This window comes from Oncorhynchus keta, chromosome 36, assembly GCF_023373465.1.
Source record: "Oncorhynchus keta strain PuntledgeMale-10-30-2019 chromosome 36, Oket_V2, whole genome shotgun sequence".
Taxonomy (NCBI): domain Eukaryota; kingdom Metazoa; phylum Chordata; class Actinopteri; order Salmoniformes; family Salmonidae; genus Oncorhynchus; species Oncorhynchus keta.
The window spans coordinates 4,837,635-4,853,703 of NC_068456.1; the positions used below are offsets into that span (position 1 = coordinate 4,837,635).

At 48.2% G+C, this 16,069-nt stretch overlaps 1 non-coding gene and 2 pseudogenes across 1 annotated transcript; all 3 read left to right on the forward strand.

Annotated features, from left to right (window-relative positions):
- The first annotated feature begins 1,350 nt into the window (after positions 1-1,350).
- Positions 1,351-14,243, forward strand: LOC127916461 (uncharacterized; annotated as a pseudogene).
- Positions 4,203-4,372, forward strand: LOC118369944 (uncharacterized; annotated as a pseudogene).
- On the forward strand, positions 6,644-6,828 carry LOC118369942 (U2 spliceosomal RNA). The gene has a single exon (XR_004822720.1). It is a non-coding gene; the product is annotated as a U2 spliceosomal RNA (small nuclear RNA).
- Positions 14,244-16,069: the final 1,826 nt, after the last annotated feature.

The following is a 16,069-nucleotide window of genomic DNA, read 5'->3' on the forward strand; positions in this document are numbered from 1 at the left end:
AGGCCGCAGGGAGAGGTTGGTGGAGCAACGGGAGAGTTGGGCTCATCTCTCGAAGAGGCATTCGGGGCCCTAGTGGGGGAAATGAGGGAGCTGGTGGAGGAGCTCCAAGTCCCCCAAACGGGGACGGCGGAATGGGGGTCCATCTCACCCTTACCTGCCACTCCAAAAACGAAGAGGGACGCCTCCACAGACAAGCAGGTCCTGCAGGAGTCAGGGCTGTTTGTGGACTCGGGTGAGGCCCGGAGGAAGAAAAAGAATAAGATGCTTTCCTTCGAGCTGGGAGAGGGCCAGAGTGGGCTGGGAGGGGTGGGGGCTTGAGAGCGATTGGGGACAGTGCCACAGAGGTGGCCCCCCGGTCACCGCGGGTATCATCTCTCTCACTAAGGAGGACATAGATATGGTGGCCTCTGCGCTGTGTATGACCGATGGAGATGGGGTGTCTCAGGCTTTTTCTGGGACGCCGGGACCCCCCATCCACAACCCCAACCCCTTCCCTGCATCTTGGGCTTCTCAGAAGGGGGATGCAGTGGATGGGGAGGCCACATAGGAAGGGGGTCAGGAGCCCTTGTCCATGGATGTACGAGGGGTTGGGGAGATGGTCAGTAACACCGAGGTGTCTCCCCTGTCCTCTCATGGGGTCCATCTCTCCGGCTCTTCCAGAAGGACAATATGGACAAGCTGTTTCTGCCAGATGGGGATGGGGTGTCTCAGGCTAGTTCTAGGACACCGGGACCCCCCATCCCCAACCCCTTACCCGCATCTTGGCGTTCTCAGGAGGGCGGTATGGGAGGTGGGAAAGTTGTGGGGCCTCGGAGGCGGCTGGTCCAGCGTCCAATTTCGACAAGGACCTTTACTCAGAGTGAGTACTTGAACCATGCACCTGGTTGACTTTTTGTTTTAAGTTTGCAACCATGGCGGAGATTCAAATAATGACTATGAATGTTCGGGGTCTAAGGGACACTGTAAAGAGAACTGCTGTTTTTAGTTGTTTATCAAACATATGTTTTACCTTTTGTTTCTTGCAGGAGGTACATTTAAGGGATGTGGGGGACGTAGAGCAGTTTAAAAAAGAGTGGGTCCACTCATCAGGGGTTGGGATTTTGTTTGGGACACGGGAGGTGAGGGAGGAGGGCACGTACGTTGCGATGCAGGGGAGGGTTTTGGAGGTGGACATAGCGTTAGGGGATTTTAGACTTAGGATTATAAGGGTATACGGGCCACAGACAGTGCCAGAGAGAAGGGAGATGGTAGAGAGTCTGGCACCTCTGTGTGCCACAAACAGAGTTTTGGTAGTGGGAGGGGATTTTAATGTAGATTTAGGTGGGGTGGGAGATGGTAGTGTAGGGGCCATCACCGGACTTATGGCAAGCCATGGTTTGGTGGATGGGGGCCTTAACACTACTCCGGCGCTGGCGGGTCCCATGTGGCGTAACTCCCGGGGGGTCGTGCGGAAGCTGGACTATGTATTTCTACCCAAATCCTTGGGGCTTTTGTCTGGGCGTCTGCTGCCTGTGTTTTTCTCAGATCACGACGGGGTCCTACTTCGGGTCAAGGCGCCTGTCTGCCTTTTCGGTAGGGGGTACTGGAAGCTCGACCGGGACATCCTGGAGGAGCGGGCTTTTGTCAATGCTTTCTCTGTTTTTTTTCAGGGGCTTGAGGGTCTCCGGCCTATGTGCGGAGGAGTTTTGGAATGGTGGGAGGTAGTTAAGGTAAGAATTAGGGTATTTATTATTGGTTTTTGTAAGAGGAAGGGGAGAGAGGAGAGAAGGGAGGTGGAGCAGCTCCAACGTTTACTAGATCTCGAGTACGAGGCAGGCAACCTCGGTGCTTCGATGGACGTTGAGCGTGCTACCAGCCTCAAGGCCCAACTCAGGGAGGTGCATGAGCGGAAGGCCCGTGCCTTCCTGCAGCGTGCACTTTCTGGGTTTATAGAGCAAAATGAGACCTGCTCTGCAGTGTTTTTTAAATCAGTTAGGGAAAAGCAGGTAAGACAGGTTTTTTATGGGGTGAGGGATGGACAGGGTAGGGTAGTTAGGGAGCCGGAGCAGATGGTCAGGGTGGCAACTGACCATTTCCGGGGTTTTTCCAGGAGAGGGTAGTAGAAGAAGAACAGGGTACCGTGTTCTTAGAACACTTGTCCCGGCGTGTGCCGGAGGACATTAGAAAGGCGATGGATGCCCCGATAACACTAGAGGAGGTGGAGAGCGCCCTCAAGAGGATGGGGAAAGGGAAGGTGCCTGGGATGGATGGGCTGCCAGCTGAGTTTTACCTCAAGTTTTGGGGTATGCTTGGACCGGTGGTCCTAGAAGTCCTGACGGCCGTTCTCGAGACTGGAGTCCCGGGCAGGTCAATGGCTGTAGGCGTGTTGTCCCTCCTCTACAAGAAGGGAGACACCGCCGACCTTAGCAACTGGTGGCCGTTGACCATGCTGTGCGTAGATTATAAGATACTAGCTAAGGTCATGGCAGACCGTGTGCGCACAGCCCTTCCCTACGTTGTCCATGAGGATCAAACGTGTGGGGTGGAAGGCCGCTCCATTAGGTGGAACCTCCAACTGATAAGGGACTCCATCGCCTGGGTTGAGGATAGAAGTCTACCTCTGATGGTAGCGGCGCTAGATCAGGCCAAGGCTTTTGATCGCGTCAGTAGGGTTTTCCTTTTCAGAGTGTTAGGTAGGTTAGGGTTTAGTGATCGCTTTATAGAGTGGATCAAGATATTGTATGTGGGAGCGGGGTGCCGGGTGAGCATAAACAGCCATCTGGGCGAAGTGTTTAGCATCTCCTCAGGGGTTAGGCAGGGATGCCCGCTCTCGGCACTCCTTTTCGTGCTCTATATGGAGCCCCTGGCGGCTGCCATTAGGGCTGACGCAGGGGTGGAGGGATTGCTGGTCCCTGGTAGCGGCGGTTTGCGTGTGAAGGTGACACAATACGCAGATGACACCACCTTGCTTTTGTGCAAGGACTCGTGCCTGCTAAGGTCTCTGGCCATAATTGGAGACTTTACCCGCGCGTCGGGAGCGGTCCTTAACCTCGCCAAGTCGTCTGTTAAGTATTTCGGCAGATGGCGGGGCAGGACGGACGTGCCCGGAGGGCTATCTCTCTGTAATGGGGCCCTGAGGATTCTTGGGGTCCACTTTGAGACCTCCGGCTCCGCGACAATGAACTGGAACATGAGGGTTGCTGTGGTTCAGAGGAAGCTGGCAATGTGGAAGGCCAGATCCTTGTCTTTCTTGGGCAAGGTTCTGGTCCTGAAGGTGGATGTACTGCCCTCCCTTCTGTATTTGGCATACATCTATCCATTGCCAGCGAGCATGAGGAGGGGGCTAGTAAGGCTCGTGTTTCAGTTCATGTGGGGTGGCAGGTACGAGTATGTCGCCAGGGCTCGCATGATCTCAACCATCGGGGAGGGTGGGAGGGGAGTTCCACACTTCCCACTCAAGTTGGACTCGATTTTTGTTTCGTTTTTGTTGAATGAGCTCGCTAATCCGGTGATTCATCCCTCCGGTTATTTCCTGCGGGTGTTTTTCTCCTACCAGGCGAGAAGCATAATGGTGTGGTCCAACATGGGTCCTCGGGCTGAACAGCTGCCGAGTGGTAGGGAGAGCAGGGGGGGTGGGTAGGGACCGTTTTCTGTTGTGGTTGCTTATCAGTCTTTTTAAGAAAGGTTTTGTTTTAACATGGGCAAGGGTGGAGAGAGGGGTAGGGAGAGCAGGGGGGGTAGGTAGGGACCGTTTTCTGTTGTGGTTGATTATCAGTCTTTTTAAGAAAGGGCTCTGGGATGCCAGGCAGGGGCTGGTTAAGGCAGGGGCAAACATCGGGGTGGAGGGAATAGTGAGGAGAGTGGAGGGAGACTTGAGGGGGAGGATAAGGAGGGAGGGGAGGAAGTGGGGCCACCATGCCGCATTAGAGAGGTGGAAAGGGGGGTTGGGGCTTGTCAGGTAGGTGAGGTTTAGAAGTTAGGATGGTAGGTTTTGTGGGATTTGGAATGCTTATGTTTATTGATGGCTTGTGTTTTTGTTGGTTTGTAGCAGGCCCCTGGAAAAGATTGGGGGCGGGCGTTGGTTGCTTATATCTTACCAGAGAGAAAGGGTTTTCAGTGTTTTTTGAAAAACGATGGGTTGTTTTTTGTTACAAGTTTTGTTTGGATATGGGCATGGTAAAATAAGTGTGAAATGTTCACAATGTAAATGAAAAGTTAGAATAAAAGCTTTGAATCATCATCTGTTCTTATCAGTTTAATATCTGATACGTCCCCCATCGGGGGACTACATATTAAATGGATTTTTCGAACAGGGAGTCGGAAATGGGGCTTGCTCCGTCCGCTCCACGCATCGACCCGGTATTGCAGTACCTCCGGGAACAGTGCAACACTATTCTCCCATTGTCAAGGAAAAATAGTCATTCACAAAGCTATGTAATCAGCTAGCTAGCAGAAGAAGAGAAGGAAAGAAACATTCAAACTGAAAGAAAGGCGAAGCGCTCTTCAATGGGGTCCCCCATTTCCCGCCATTTAACTTAAAAAAAAAAAAATCTTTCAAAAATAAAAACATTGGGCCAGGATTGTGTGTGTGTTTGTGTGTGTTTCTCTCTCTCTCTCTCTCTCTGTCTCTCTGTCGCTGTGTCTCTGTGTCTGTGACCTTCTTTTTATCCACAGCCCTCGAAAACTTGGAAGAGTGGGTTCCGGGAGCACCCGCGGGAACCCGGCATAGAGTGTCTCGGGCCCCGACCTCTGACTTAAGGGTAAAAGAAGAGAAAGGAGAAGGTCCCCTGTGTCATTATGCGGTGACCAGCCTGGCAAGAACCAACTTCAGGGTGGTCACCGTAAACATGTACAATCCGCAAGTGAAGGATGAAGAGGTGAGGGCCTTTCTGGGGAGGGACATGGACAATGTCTCCTCAGCGAGGTACTTCAGGGACTCCCTGGGTTTCTGGAACGGGAGAAGAGGGTTCCAGGCGTTACCCAGGGAGTCCCCGAAGAGTGTGAATGGCTACCTCCATCCTCCGGCGATGTTCTCCCTGGGGGCTGACAGGGGAACACTATACTATGCCCGTCAGCCTCCATTTTGCAGGCGTTGTATGGCCTACGGTCATATCCTGGCCTCGTGCAACACCATGAAGTGTCGATTCTGTGGGTCGGGAGAGCACAAGGCCAAGGATTGTGACGAGCCCAAGGCTTGCCACGGGTGTGGCTCGAGAGCACACCTGTGGCGTTGATTGCCCGGCTCGTCACAGGTCATACGCATCTGCAGCTGGGGGAAGAAAGGACGCGTGCGGATTGCATGGATGGCACAGGGGAAAAGAAGGTGCAGGAAGAAGATGGGAAGAAGGAAGAGGTGAGAAGAAAGAGAGAAAATGGAAAGACTGAAAAAGAAGGAGAGAAGAAAAAGAAGGCGGAAGAAGGTGAAGGAGCGAAGAAGGGACGGTGGTGCGAGAAGGAGTGGAAGAAGGAACAGTGACGGTGACGGAAACGGAGGGTGAAGTGAAGACAGGAACAGAAGGAGTGGGAAAAGAAGATGGAGGGAAGGAGTGGGGGGCCAACCTGTCAAGCTTCCTCGAGGAAGAGACAAGGGAAATGGTGGAGGAGGTAGCGGGGAAGGGACGTTGTGTCTCCCCGCTACCTCCTTCACCAAAGAAGAAAGGGAAGAAGAGGGGGAGCTTGGCAGGAAGTGAGAGGGAGGGGGGTGGGGAGGGGGGGGGCTAAGAGATCGGCGGGGGGGGGGGTACATTGGCCTCCCAGTTTGCCTCAGCCCCTTACATTTTAGTGGAGGATGACTCCAGTGAGGGGTCTGTGGGCTGTTTGCTAGAGGGATCTCAACTCCTGTTTGAGGAGATGGGGTCCCCTACATACAGCCCCGAGGCAAACAGGGAGGGGGGTGGTGGGTGGTGGTGAGGAACCCAGGATGCAGGGCACCCGGCCTAACACACTGCCTGCATCCTGGGTTGGAGAGATGGAGGAGGACGGGGGGGCGTCAGGAGAGGAGAAGACGTCCCCGCCGGTGGAGATGGACCAGGGGAGAATCGGGTGAGTCTCCTGTTTTTTGTTTGGTTTGGGTTTATTTGTTAAGGGTTTTTTGTTGTTGTTAATTATTAAATGGTGTTGTTTATTAAATTGTTTAGTTTAAATGTAAGGGGGTTTAGGGATTTTAGTTTTTTGCAAGGGGTGGGTTTTGATGTTTGTTTTTTACAGGAGGTTCACCTGAGGGATGGAGGGGATGTCATTAGATTTAAGAGAGAGTGGGAGTCACTTTGGGGTATAGGAGGGGTGCACTCGACAGGAGTAGGGAAACCAGGCAGAATTTGGTAAAGACAGGGAGAGATTGGGGGGTGGAAGGGATAGTGAGGAGGGTGGAAGGAGATTTAAGAGGGAGGATGAAGAGTGAGGAGAGGAAGTGGGGGCAGCATGCGGCATGGGAGAGGTGGAAGGGGGGTTTAGGGATGGGATTGTTAGATTGAGTGTTGTAAAGGGAATAGATCAGGGAAGGGGAGATAGGGAAAGGTATTGGTTAGGTATGACGGGGAGGGACGATACTCCCCTGAGGTTTTGTTTTGGTTTGTGGGTTCTTTGTTAAAATTAAAAATGCTATAATTTGAGTTAGAAAGAAAATTATGATTTTGAGTTGTATAAATGAATGGCATTGTGAGTAATAAATTATTTTTTCTAAAAAATAAAAAAAAATCTGTTCTTATTAGTTTAATATCTGATACGTCCCCCATCGGGGGACTACATATTACATGGATTTTTCGAACAGGGAGTCAGAAATGGGGCTTGCTCCGTCCGCTCCACGCATCGACCCGGTATTGCAGTACCTCCGGGAACGGTGCAACACTTTTCTCCCATTGTCAAGGGGAAAAAATACAAAGCTATGTGAAAAGCTAGCAGAAGAAGAAGGAAAGAGAGAAAAAAAATAAGAAACATTCAAACTGAAAGAAGGGCGAAGCGCCCTTCATGGGGACCCCCGTTTCCAGCCATTTCACCTCCAAAGAGAAGGCAGCCTAGCCTGTGTGCCATTCTCAAACATTCAGGTTTTTCCCTTGTGCCGGTTGGATTTAAAGATCATCACCGTGCACATTTACAATCACTATGTGGGAGATGACAGATTCGGGGCTTTCCTATGCCGGTTTGGGAAAGTGAGTCCTGGGGTAACGGTACCTACGGGATCTGGTCAGGGAGGAGACAGTTCCGTGTCGGACTGAATAGGGATCCGGAAGGAGTCCATAAGTTGGTTCACCCACCAGCCTATTTCTCCATTGCAGCGGACCGGGGTTACCTGTTTAATTCAGACACTGCCGTAGCTTTGGTCATTTGGCCATGGGGTGCAACCTGCTGAAGTGCAGAAACTGTGGGAAACCAGGTCAAGGCGCAAGTCAGCAATGGCTGTGGGAAGCAGGGCCACTTGTTTAAAGACTGCACAAATAGACAATGGACCTATGCGGAGGCAGCCGGTGATGGCCTCGAGGAAGGTGCTGCGGGCTCTCCTCTCCGGCCAATAGAGGAGTTCTTAATGAAATTTGAGTGGCAGCAGCGGAGGTGGCGAAAGCCCCAGGGGAAGCTGCAGTAAAGGAGGTCCGAAGGGGACTTGAGTAGATGGAGCTGCTGACTGGAGCCTGGGAGGATAGTCTGCTGAGTGAAATGTCAGACGACTCGGCTACCTGAATCATTTCGTGAAAGATGAGGTCGGCTTCGGCTAGCGGGTCGACTGGATAGGTATCTTAGGACAATAGAGAGTCCGGGATGGTGTATAAGGGGAAAAGGAAGAAGAGGAGGGTCACTGACCGGGTGGTGGTGGAAAGCACAGGAGGCCATCGGTGACCATCTCCAACCGGTTTACAGTGCTGAACCCTGATACCGGGGATGAACGGTCAGATATGGGGGCTGAGACCCAGGATCCAGTTGTTTTGAAGGTTATTGCGCTGGCGGTCTCTGAAGCCTCGATGGGGGGGGGATGGTCTGGGGATCAGGTCCAGTGGTCCTGTTTGGTTCCTGTGCTTCCTGGGACAGGCACCTCGGAGATGGACACCAATCCTGAAGAGGCTTCAATGGACTGTGCACAGGTACTGTCCGGGGGAGACCGCTCTTCCAGTCCTGTGCAAGCATCCTAGGTCTGTGGAAAGGTACCAACCTGTGTGGACTCCTTTTCCAGCCCTGCCGAACAGTTACCTGGAAGGGGTGAATGGCTTTGGGATGGGGGTGGCTCCTGTCTGAGAGAGACTACATTGAGACCCTGGGTGATCTTGCTTAGTTCCTTCCTTTGTATGGCCCTTTTTACAGTAGTAACAGTGAATGTAAGGGGATTAAGGGATATGGGGAAGAAAGGGGTGTTTCAGTACCTTTCCTGTGTCTTCTTCCATGTTCTCTTTTTACAATGTTAGCGTCCCGCATAGGCTAACATCCAGTGAAATAGCATATCGCAAAGAAACGAAATGCACAATTCGTAATATTAAACATTCTTGTAAATACATGTAGCTAACATCATTTAAAAGCTTAATATCCTCCTCTTAATCCAACCGCAGTGTCAGATTTTAAAAATGCTTTTCGGCGAAAGCAATCCTAACGATAATCTGACGACAGCGCGCCACACACACATATTACTAGCATTTTCCAACCAAGCATTAGCGACACAAAAGTCAGAAATAGCAATAAAATAATCAATTACCTTTGAAGATCTTCTTCTTTTGGTAATACAAAAGGTCCAATCTTCACAATAAATGGTTGTTTTGTTCGATTAAATCCATTTTTATAGCGTAACACGACACATTTTGTAAACGGCTTGAGTCATGAATTCCGTACCCTTCACCTTTCAACTAAACATTTGATGCAATTACTCACACTTGGTTTCATTGTAATCCTCTGTTTGTAAGTAACACAACCATACATGATGGTTCTTTTTACGGGGCGTATTGACCGAAAGGAACTGATTTGAACACACCAAACAATGACCTCCTGTTTGCCCATGATATCACCAGTGCTTCTTTGAATGACTGTATTTCTGCCCAATCACCACTGATCGTCTTGAAATCTCGCTTGGTAGATAGCCAATGGGCTGAGGTAAACGTCAATATCTAATATTTATATCCGGGAAGACCAGCTCTTGAACGAAAGTCCAGCGTAACACAGCCATTCGCCACGGAAATTTCTACCCGAAGGAGACACTTTGTTTGCGCGAAGCAGTATTGAGTCAAGATCATTTTCTGCTATTTTATTGAAAGAATTATAGCGAGTAAATCTGGAAAATCAAAGGCAAAGTCCAGGTATACAGATCTACATGATATTATTGACGAGATTGATAGAGAAAGTGACAGAGTTATAAGAAGATGTATCAGATTGTGAGACAAGTTTGGACTCCCAATTTCAGGAGATTTTTTATTTTACCTTTATTTAACTAGGCAAGTCAGTTAAGAACAAATTCTTATTTTCAATGATGGCCTAGGGTTAACTGCCTGTTCAGGGGCAGAATGACAGATTTGTACCTTGTCAGCTCAGGGGTTTGAACTTGCAACTTTCCAGTTACTAGTCCAACACTCTAACCACTAGGCTACGCTGCCGCCCCAGATATTTCTGTATGGAGAAGATGCAATTCTCAATTGGTAAATAATTCTCATGCCGTTTTTTGAAATTAATAATGTCAAATATTATTAATTTGAGTTGTTTGAGATATTTTTATTTCATTTGACATATTTTTATATATTCAGTAATGAAATGTTTGAAGTGGCTCCACATGGCTCTACATTGTGGGTGTGTGTGTCTGTAAATAGATGTATTTTATCTAAATATGGAACGGAACAGAACCTCACCTTAGTGTTTTATGTTCCCTACTCTGTATATAATCTGTGTTTGTGTCTTTATTTCACAGTCCCTCTGATTCTGATTGGGAGCCCCCACTGCCAAGGTGCCCATCCCCCACAGTAGCAGGATCATCTAGCCGGACTCCTGCTGTGTCCGGCTCCACACCTACGCCCGCCCTGCCAGGTGTGAAGTCTGTGACAAAGATGCGGAGGTGGGGAAGAGCTAAACCTGCAAGCAGAGAGGAGAATGGTCATTGGCACTCTGTGCTGGAGGAGGATGTGTTGCCTACACCTCCAGTATTCAGACCGAAAAGGCCATCGGGACCTCAGCTGGATATAACCTCCAAGTACAGTCCCATGCAACTTTTTCAGCTGTTTTTCACCTCGGCAGTTGTTGATTCCCTGGTGTCGAACACAAATAAGTGGTGCTAAGAAGCAGGTAGGCAAGAAAGAGGGATGGAAGCCCATTTCCATGTCAGATGTTTCTTGTTTCATGTCAATGGTCATTTACATGGACCTTGGTGAAGCTAAAAACCCTGAAAGACTACTGGGAAACTGCTCTCCTCTATCAACTGCCTTTTCCCTTCACTGTCATATCATGCAAAAGGTTTCACGGGCGCTTCATATCAGTGACCGAGAAGAAGAGAGGCACAGCAAGGTTTGATAGGCTCTGCAAAATAAAACCTCTCTACCACTGTTGGGGAATAACCTGAATTAGTTGGTAACATAGGTAAGATGTTTTATATTCATCATATGTTCATAAGTTACTTCTCATCAGAATGTTTATTTTTGTATAATACTGTGGCCGGGTTTGCAGTTATCTGTTAATTGTCAGGACTAAGTTACGTGGGCCGGAGAGGGGAGAGGTCAAGCGTATATCTCTTGGCTCCACAATGTCTGTGTGCCAGTCAATGTGTCTCTGTGATCTTGTCAAGATAGGGTGGATTTGATATATGCCTGTTGATATGAGGATTTGTTTATGGTTCTGAGCTTGAGAAATTAACATGGTTTAGAAGACAAAGCTTAACGATAAATTATGGCCAATGCTGTCTGGCTATGTGTGTCTTTGCTATAAAGGATCTCAGTTGCAATATGTAAGGGACTCTCAGAGAATTCATTTATAGACACTGAATTGATCTGAGAGTCACAGGGTTGTGATGGAGCTCATATAATTAAAGATGGACTTTGTGATAACCAACTCTGACTTGTGTGTGGTTTGCTCTCATGATTTGGTAAATACAGGAAATTTCCACGACACCCCAGCATCGTTGAGGCCTGCAAGACCTATTTTCAGCCTGCCCAGAACGTTTCCATCGATGAGAGGATGGTAGCTTCAAAGGCCAGAATTGGCCTAAAACAATACATTCTTAAGGGACATGGGGGATGTTTCTGTTTTTTCAAGGGGGAGGACGAAGGGAGAGTCCAGATGGGGGTTGGGAGGGTGCACTCTTCTGGGGTGGGGATTTTGTTTGGTGGTTTCTTTTTCTGTCATACAGGGGAGTGTTTTAGTGGTTGATGCAGACTGGAGTGGGCACCTGCTGAACCTCGAGGTAGAATGTTTATTTTTTTGTTCCTGCCAGATGTTGGCGTTACTAACCGAACTGTGGTTTTGGGTGGGGATTTCATTGACTCCTTCAAAAGCACTGGAGACTTTAGCCTACCCTATTTGGTTTCTGTGGTTACATTTTTCAGAGTCAGTGACCCCAATGGGGAGGAGGGTATGACATGGGAAATCTCAAGGGGTTTCCGTAGTCTTACTAGATTGGATTTTTTTTTTTACTCTATCTGTGCCAGTCTCGCAAGTCAATGTTTCTCCAGCCCAGGTAGTGTTCTCGATAGAAGTGACAATTTTTGGGAAATTATACTCCCACATTTTGGCAGATCTTTCTTTTAGGGAGGCTTTTAAATCCCATTATGAGATATTGGTTGACCTCAAGCCATTTTTTGGTTCCCTAGTCGAATGGCGGGGGTGTGTAAAGCGCAATGTGCGCACCCTGGCCATTTCGCATTGTGTCGCTACGGCCCGTACAGATAGGGAGGTTTTTCAACGGCTTCAGGGGGAGCTGATTGCCTTGGTGTCAGCTGAGAACAAGGGTGAGGGGAGGGATGTGGAGAGGATGGAGGTTTTAAAAAGTAAGTTGGGGCTGTATTTTCAGGGGAAGGCTAGGGACTTTCTCTTTAGGTGTCAAAGAGACAAATTCGAGTTTAGGGAGGCTAGCAGCTCATATTTTTTAAAACAGGCTAAAGCTGACCGTGCCAAAGCAGGTATTGCTCAGCTGCAAACTGTAGGGGGGAATGGTTTCTGACCCCAAGGGCATGGTGGAAGCAGCGTCCTCCTACAAGTAATCTTTTAGGGAGAAGGACATAGATGGTTCAACAGAACATGTCTTCTTAGGGTTTTTGAGGAAAAAGGTTCCTCCAGAGGCAGCCTCTGATCTTGACCGCCCTTTCGAGCTTGCGGAGGTTGAGGCTGCTTTGTGGGTTTTACCAACCGACAAGGTTCCAGGTAGCCATCCTCGGGAGTTTTATGTTACCTTTTGAGACATTTTGGGCAGAGATTTTCGTTCGTGAAAAAAAGGAGTGTATGAGTCAGGGCTTCTGGGGTCTTGACACTGCTTTTCAAGAAAGGAGAAAGGGATAACCTAGGGAACTACAGGCCCATTACGCTATTGTGCGCAAACTACAAGGTGGCAGCCCATGTCCTAGTGGGCCGCCTAAGGAAGGGACGGTGCTGCCCTGGGTTACAATTTTGGGGTTTAGTTTGTTTTGTGATTTAAATGCCTTGTTTTGAGTATTTGTGGTGGTTTGTTTTATTATGCTTATGCTTTTTTGCTGAGAGTTTAATAAAACCTTTTAATCATCTGATGTCTTTGATTTTAACCATGAAATTAATGGAAATGGCATTTTTAGCAAAACAGAAAAGTAGGGGGTAATTTTAAGAAGTAAGGAGAGGGAATTAGAAGGGGAGAAGTGTTCGAGGCACTTTAAGAAAATAGTTAGAAAGGGTAGGACAATGACAGGATCAAAAACAGATAGAGGGAATACAAGAAGTAGTCGAGGATGTTTATGGGGAACTGTTTGGAGTAAAATATTTGTGTGAGGAAACCATGGGGAACATTTAACATAGGACCTTACTCAACACAGACAACCTGACAAAAGACCTGACAATAAAGGACTGAAACATTTTAAGAGGACAGCCTCCCCTTGGAGTTTTATCTTAACTTTTGGGATGTCTTAGCCGGCAAACTTCTGTCGTTACTGACTTTGAACAACTTGACAAACTACCTGACAGTTTTAGAGTAGGGATTGAGACTCTTTTACACAAGACAAACTGGAGACCGATTACCCTGTACACTTTTTACTAAGGTTCTAACACTCAGAATGTCTTCTGTTTTAGGGGAGGTGATCCACCCGGGAGGGTGCACTCTTGTGCCGTTCCCAAAAGGAAGATCACGGACAGCCTGGTACTGATCAAAGATGCCATCTGTTATGCGAGAGACAGAAACACACAGCTTGTAGTCCTCTCGCCTCTGGGGCGAGACTGTACAGAGACAAAACAGAAGCCCATTTTTTCGAACCCATGGGCAGACCCAGACTAACCAAATCAAATCAAATTTTATTTGTCACATACACATGGTTTGCAGATGTTAATGCGAGTGTAGCGAAATGCTTGTAGACTACCACTGACTGTTAAAATTACCTACATAAGGGTACTGGGAGAAAGTTTGACAGGGAGGAAGGAGGAAGCAGCAAATGGAGTGGGATCATGGGGACAGTAAGACAGAAACTCGATTTTTAATCAGTTCTGTTTTTATCCCCCCACGAATAACTATTTTAGCACTGGAACAGATGCAGTTTTACTTCCTGTGGGGAAGCAAGTGGGAGAGGCTGAGAGGGAGGTGGTCAAGAGGCCCAGATCCAAGGGGGGGTGGAAGGCTTGCCTGACCTCTACTTGTTCCTGGGCAGCCGCTACACAGCGTTACATCTGACTCTTGCCACCTCCCCGGTCAACAACAAGACCCAGGCCCTCACGCAGTTCTGGCTGGGATCTTACCTTAGAACCCTGAGGCTGATCCCAGTCGACCTGCAAGCCCCAGTCTCTTTCCTACTCCCTGCACACTATACCCAGCTCCAGAAGTTAAGACATTTTTAACTGGAAAAAGAGGCAGTAACCATTTGAGCTATACATCGTGCACCTCTTTCTCTTTTGCAGGAGCGGGAACCAGTGTGTCCAGTGCACGGGCTTGCTAAAGGCGAGCCCACAGTGGTTTGGCGCAACGTGGCCCATCCGGCTCTTCTGAACCGTCAACGGGACTTGTCCTGGATTGTCATCCACGAGATCCTCCAGGTCAGGGCCGTTATGCAGTCCCGGGGCATGGTGAGGACACCCGACCAGGCTTCGGCCAAGAGGAGTCGGTGAGGCACTTGCTCTGGGAGTGCAGAGCTGCCAGGGGCCTGTAGAAGGAAGCACTGTGGTCCTCCCACAACCTGCTGGTAGCAAAACGAGTCGTGTCCACCCCCCAGGCAGTGGCCATGGTAGCCACGGTAGACCTGGGGTGGTACAGAAGGGGGCCTCAACCCAAGGCGAAGGGTTCCCCACAACACCCAAGGTCCCAGCCTGACAGCGCTGCGGCGCCTAGGGCGATGCGCATAGGGGAGGGATCTCCTCTGGGCCCCGAAGGACAGGACGGTTATTGAATTCGGAATAGCACTTTTTTAAACAAAGTTTGTTTTTAAACATGTTTTACTTTTGTTAAATCATTTGTACACAATTGAAATGGCTTTTACAGATTGGATGTCTTACAAGAAAAAATACATTTATTCATGGTTGTTTCTATTGTTTTTAAATTAGACTAACAATTTAAATGTAATATTAAAATGCTGTTTTTATGTGTATAAATGTTGCACAAATATAAATGAGCTGTTTTAAAGGGAAATGTCACGACACTTAAATAATAGTAATATTAATAATCTGTTCTGTGTATTTTCTATGACAGTTGCTGCATTTGATCGGAGAGGCGATCATAGGCCGGAGTTATTTTGTTAAGTGTATTATTTTTGTTCTGTTTCACAATTATTTTATTTTGTCATGGGTAAGGAGGTGGTCTCGGCAGTAGACTACAGGCCCGCTGCTCCTTTTCCTTTCTTTCTTTCTTAATTTATATTTTCTTTTTCTTTTTTACTTGTTCTGTTTTGCATTTCCCCTCTCCTGTATATAATTTTGTCTTCCCTTAGCTCCTCCCAGTGTCTTCAGTTTTGTGTTGTCTGCTAGCTGGGGTGGCCTGCTAGCCTGGTATGCGATCTCATCTGATCTTGGAAGCTAAGCAGGGTCAGTGATTGAAGACGTTTTTGCAGGCAAATTGGTTTTGTAGGAGAGGGAATTGTTCGCTGCTTTTTGGTATATATATTTTGTTTGGCAATTTGTTTGAATTTGTTAGAATTGTTTTTTTATTACTAGTTGAGTTGATTTTCACCAGCTTATGTTGTTGGAGGAAAGGTCTCTGTATAACCGGATGGATTACAATGGCTTCTATGACCATCGCGAGGAAACTGAAAGAGTGCAGGACATGAAGTAAATAATCATGGTGCACCACCGTCGAGGGAGAAATCCTATGATAGGGCTTGTATTGTGGAGGTGGATATCACTGGGAATCGTAAACTAACGATGGAATTGCTGTGAGGGATAGAGAAGGCATGCTGAGCAGTGACAGGGTGCAGATGCAAGGGGGATCAGGAGTACGAGATAACGATGTTGCATGTCCATGGGAAGGAGTAACTGATGGATGGACTGAAAATCAAATTGTGTACGGTAATGGCGAGGGACATTTCATCGGATGAACTGGTGGCGTCCTTCATTAATTTCAGTGTATATTAGCGATGATGCTATTGTTGCCAAATTGGAAGGATGGGGTGTATTGGCGGTTTCTGATTTAGAATCAATTTTGGCTGGTAACGGAGATAGCGGATGTCACAAGATTCTGCAAGGTCCGGTTCTCAGACGTGATGTACTCACTACCGTATTCTGCAAAGTTCGAGATGTTGGAGGGGGCTGAATAATTCCGTGTGATACACGACAGGCAAGTTAAAGTGTGCCGAATTTGTATTCAGCCTGGCCACGTAGTCCAGAATTGCCATGATGTTTTTATGACGGCGGTGCAGAATACAAGGGCATTATGCGAGAGTGCGTTGCGAAAGTGGGAAGACCTTGCAATGGGTGTGTACTGCACGTGTATTAGGCCGACAGACGGTGATGACATGAAACAACAGAAGGTGGTGGTTGAAGAGAG